Below are 6,000 nucleotides of genomic sequence, written 5' to 3'. Positions count from 1 at the left end.
TCTGTCCTCAGTACAATAAAAATACAAATGAAAAGCGAAATTCAAAAGAATAGTCCGTATGAAAGACAAGGAATACGTAACAGCCACAAATCTAAGGATTACCTCCCACTGAGCCAAATTGTATTTTTTTGCGCTCCCAGCACATTTTTTACATTAGAAAATTCCATTTAATCAAAATTCACATCCCCGTCATTCTCAAAAGTTTTGCGTAATGTCTTTTGCACTTAAAATTTAACTGGACTAAATTGAATTTGGAGTGACGTTAAGAAACGTCAGAAGACGTTTGAAAGCGAAAGAGATGAGAATTTTGATTTCTTCAATTTTTTTTAATGCAAAAGTGCCGGATACATTACCGATCAATACAGATTTTTATGTTTCTGGCATACCTTTTAGTTGGGTATATTTTCACGAAATCAAAATTTGCGTCTCATTCTTTCTTGAAAGATTTGCATAAGCCTATACCACTCTTTCGGCCTTAAAATTAGATGGAACATAGAAATTGTAATGATGTTTAAAACAATGTCCGACAGAGCGAATCTATGAATTTTTCCTGATCTAAAAGGTGTGCCAGAGCCAATACCGATATCCATTATCGATTTTTATCGCTTCGGCACACGTTTAGATCAGGAAAATTTCAGGAAGTCAAAATTTACTTCTCTTTCTTTCTTGAAACATGTGCATGAGTCTATCTGCCTTTTCCGGTTTAAAAATTGAATTGAACTAAATTTAATTTTGTGTGATGTTCAAAAGAAGAAGAAGAGTGAGAAGGAGTAGGATAGACAATGCAAAGCTTTTAAGAAAGAAAGGGATGTGAATTTTGATTTCATGATATTTTCCTGATCTAAAGGATGTGCCAAAGACATTACTGATCCATTGGAGCCTCTTTGTAAATGAAAATAATCAAAATGACTTTTTGACTAACTTAAAATAGATTCATAGTCAGCTGGGTTTCCTCTAGCGCGGTATTCCAGATTACACACAAAATCCATAGAGTGGTTGAAAATATTTCGTGCATTAGGGGAGTGGGTAGATGGGATTCGGGAGAATGGTAGCCACACAATCAAAAAGAGCCAAAAGCTTAAAGCATCACATGTCATTCGGGTTATATACATTGGTGAGTATGATGACCTACAGCCATTCATTAATCATGGTCAACGGAGCTTACCTCATTGTTTAATTGCATTTTAGAGGCCATGTGTATATGTACATATATGCAATGCAGCAATTCAACGCCACTGTAGTCATTATTTTGAGCACCACCTCAGTCTCTCTCTGCAATCCCTGTAATTTATTATTTTGCACATTAATTATTTTCCATATATAGATATTTTGATGGGAAAATATGATGTCTTTTGCACTGATGATACAGTGAAGATTTTACATTTGAACTCCCATTCCACCCTCACCAAATCTAATCAATTAATGGTGTGTTAAATTTCGCGTAATTGATTATTGCCAGTAGCCCATAGGTCGAGTGGTAGGTGAAATTATGTGATACCTGAGCTTTCGTACCAATAATTCCACCTCCTGCCCCCATCGCTCCGGGCCATAATTTTCGCTGGCTTATATGCAATTACACAAATTGATTTACACAGTGAAGAGAAAGGAAGAGAAAAAAACCGCTTGTCATATTGACAAAGTAGAATTTTTAGTACTGACAACAGGGAAAAATGACTAATGGTGCCCCATTACTGCCTTGTCGGTGATAAATTGTAGGCGCAATTTTGAAATTCCATTAATTTGATAACATTTTTCTCCAAATGGCATAATTTATTTTGGATATTTGACTCCCCCATTTCGTGCTTAAGAATTAACTGACTTCAATAAGACGGATATTCAACAATATTCTACACTGTTTGTTGTGATATTGATCTGAGCCATTTGCACGTTACATTTTAAGCAAAGAAAATTATAATTTAATTAGCAGATACACAAACCAGAGAATCAAGGAAAAAATAACAAGGAGTTCAAACAGTTTTCTGCCTATTTTCTTGTTATCTACGTATAAGTGAAATTAAACCTTTGCAGCTATTTCTTTTAAATCCTTAACAAAAATTGTGGTTTGCGCCTCCGCTGATAGTTTAAATTGTTTCCAAAGAAAAATGTTTCAAATTTTTAAAGAGCAGCGAAACATAGAAAAAACTCTTGGTAAATGTTAAAAAGAAATTCTAAAAGCTTTTAAAAGAAAATTGAGAAAACTTCGAATCATTTTACGATAGAAAATCTACCATATTTTCTGTTTTATCCAAGACACCCTCGGGAGATTATAACAGCTGAGAATGAGATTCTTTTAGAACAGGAATGTATAAGGTCTGCCTTGAGAGACACGATATGTTTCATCCTAGTGTGTTCTGTTACAGTGAATTCCGCTTTGACTAACATTTTCAAAGTGGCGCACTCTTCAGGCGCTTAAGAGCTTTTACAGGAATTTAAATAGAAAGTTCTCGGTGAGTTAAAAGACTCGTCAAAGCTTGTTTCTCTGAGGAAATAATTTTCTTTCCTTAGCAGTGCCCTAGCCTTGTCCAATTATGGCTATTGAGTCTCCATTTGGTATGTATCTCCGCTTATCATTTCCCCCTTGGGTGTCATGGGTCACAATCACAAATCTTCCATGTGGCAGCTTCCTATAGACGAAATCGCTAAGTTTAATGGCCCCATAAAATATCTTCTGAGATCAGAAGTTTATAGTGAATATTTCACGAATGTAGCAGCTCCATGTCCCATCCTGCCGTCAATTTTTCCACCCATCAAATTGCTGTTTTTATTCTTCCGAACTCCCAGAAGATTTTTCATCTCCAAACTCCCCCGTTCCTCCATGGAAGCAGCAACTGACAAACTTTAAAGCGTTCACTGGCAGTGTCTTGTGTGAAAGGTCCTAAAATTTTCCGTATGAATGTCACGTCAGAAACGTCTCCCTTTTGTACATTCTATGTGTGTTTTGTATTACACTCTGGCGTATGAGAATCTCAAAGTTGAGACAGACAGAAACAACAGGCAGGCAGTAGAGAAAAAAATTGAAGGGAAAAAATTGACTTGAGTATTTTTGCTTCCTGCTCTTTGGCGAGAGCTTTTCCCTCTCTCCTAATAAAGGTTTTCCAGTCTTCACTTTTCCTACCTCCCCTTTCCTCTTTCATTCCTTCTTTTTTTTCCCGTCTCCCCCGCACACCATTCCTACCCCTAGGTTAGGATTGAGAATTCAGGGTAGGATGAATGTGATGACATTCCCAATGCTGTGTCATTGTTGTTAATGTCTTTTCATCAGGACAACTTAAGAAAGGAGGAGTCAAAAGGAAAGAGCTTTCGGCGATTTCGTGATTAATATTTTTTTTCCTTTCTTCTCTCACGATTTCTCTCCATCCATATCTTCCGTTTTGCCCATCCTCATTTTCTCACACCAAAAGCTTTTGGGGATTTTTCTCACATTGCCATTTATCTCTCTCTCTCTCTCACACACGCTTTTCTTTGACCCCAAAAAACATCTTTCACCTAAATATTCTCTCTTTCCCCGAGTGTCACTGAGGTGGATGACACTTTTTGTGTTGTCCCCATAGCGCTACCTTCCAAGAAGTTCCGGCAACAAGGAACTTTCCGTGGACTATTTCTCATATTGTCGTAAAACTTTCCCGTGAAGTTTTCCAGTACAGCGAAGAGGTTGTGCACCTCTTCGCCAAATTTCTCTGTCGTTGCTTACCCTCATCGCCACAGTATACACCCATCCATGAGGTTTTAGATCTCGTCCACTACCTCCTACTATCTCCTTCGGGGACATCCATTTGAACGAACTATTTTCGCTCTCAATTCTTCCGGTGTTCGTCAGAAGAGTATTCCTCTTTCAAATTAAAAGAATCTGGTTTTTCTCCAAAGCTTTCAACGCTTGGTATGGGTCTTCTTCAGTGGGTCAATTTAGAAACTTTTAAGTATTTGAAAAACGTATAACGTCTTTATGCTATTTAAATACTTAAAAGTTTCTAAATTGACCCAGTGAAGAAGACCCATATCAAGGGTTGAAAGCTTTGGAGAAAACCAGATTCTTTTAATTTGAAAGAGGAATACCCTTCTGACGAACACCGGAAGAATTGAGAGCATAAAGTTCCCCGTCAGACTCCAAAAGAAAGAACTATTTTCGGTTTTGCAAATATCCGTTGGAGAATTGGTCTCTCAAAGGCCACTACATCCAGACAGGTAATGAAGGGCCTAGCTATGGTGGTCTGGTGTGTATTTTTATCTTGGAAGACTGCTCTCCATCAGAGGAACATGTGTTCCCTGCTGCTGGTCTCACATTAAACTCTACCCTGATGTCATTGTCCGTTGTCAATACCGTCCCGAAGTACCCGAAGTTCTTTACAACCTCAAAATACCATTGGTCAATAGTGGGATTTTACCGGACTCTTGGTGCTGTTTTGCTAGTTAAAGCAAGCCCAATCGTTCCTGCTGCTGCGGTTATTTCAACAACGTCTCCGGGACTGCAACATCTTGCTGCATATCCTGAGACTCTCATCGCATATTTGAGGTTGAGGTTGAACAGAGAACAAGGGACAGGCATTCCCCTGGCGTAAGCTTGAGTCAATACGGAATATTCCTGATCTCTTCCCAACCACATTCTTTGGCGGAACTTGCAACTCCTCCAAGGCTACCCACAGATCTCCCCGACCCCGCTTATTCGTGTCGTAACCCTGCCTCAAATGGATGAAGAGCTGTTCAACTGTTGATCTTCCAGGTCGGAAACAAGGATGGTACTCACCATTGACTTTCTCAGCGTTTGGTTGAAGTCTCTCCAAGATCACTCAAGACAGAACCTTGTACACGGTATCTAGAAGCGCGATACTTCTATATTTAGTGCAGTCCAACTGGTCCAACTGGTCACTTTTTATGTTAGGTTGAATAGAGCCCGACTGGTGCATTCCCTTCCCTGTTTGAGGGAAATTCAGCAAAGCCTTTTACTAGTAGTATAGTTCTGTTGCCCGCCGTGTGTGATATTGACTGACAGGAGACACTATCAGTCAGTCGATAACATGGCCTGAAAGCGTTTGGAAGGCGCCCAGAGCTAGGTCGCTTCCGGACAATTGGCCGCGATAAGCCTTGTTCTCCTTAAAGAATGTTTCAGGGCAGAAGCCCGGCTACAAAGGAAAGATTACTCTCAGTTATAGATGGCAAATTTCATGAAATTTCACTGCTCCATCTACAATAGGCGGAAAAAACGTGAAATTTCATGAAACTTGCCAGTACTTCTTTCCTTGTCGGAACCTCCTCCTCACGACTATCGGTTTCTTACTCCTGTCCTAATGTTTCACCGCCGGCGCAAGTCCTCTTTCCATCTCTTCACAATATCGTTTTTCTGCACTAAATGATTTTCTTGTTAGTCCTTGCATAGAGACACTTGTCGTAAGTAACCTTTACAGCAAATTCAATCCCACTTCTGAAATTGTAGTACATAATTTCAGAAGTGGGATCGCGAAGCACAGAACAACATTGTGTTCTGATCATTTAATTGCGTTTAATTATAACTTGGAACGATTGATCAAGTTTCCGTCCGAACAGTTGAGCCATCTTCTGTTTAGAGGCTTACTCCACTTTCTGAAGATTTTAAAATCCTGAATAACAATTAATTTAATTGGTTTTTCCAATTCCAATTAAAGAAGGCAAGCCATAATGCAAAAGCCCTAAGTCTGAAACCCATATTACGAGCACAAAGTTTTTCAGTGGAACGGATTTAATATAAAGGAGTAGAATTCCATGCTTTCGTTTTTACAAACATCCATCTATTTGACTTTCCATTTAGCCGAGACACACTTTGTAGGATTTCAACAGACGGAACATCATCAACTTTCCATGGGAATTCCTTCAGGCTTTCCCATGGAAATGACCTACGGGGGCATATCCACTAAGAACAGTGTTGGAGAACACAGGACAGGTAGAAAAAAAGCACAGGATGGAGAGATAAAAGTTTTTTAATTTGAAACAAGGTGAAACGCAAATGGTATAATAACGACGCGATTCCAT

This window comes from Phlebotomus papatasi, chromosome 3 (assembly GCF_024763615.1).
Source record: "Phlebotomus papatasi isolate M1 chromosome 3, Ppap_2.1, whole genome shotgun sequence".
Classification (NCBI taxonomy): Eukaryota; Metazoa; Arthropoda; class Insecta; order Diptera; family Psychodidae; genus Phlebotomus; species Phlebotomus papatasi.
This window is presented reverse-complemented; position numbering follows the sequence as displayed.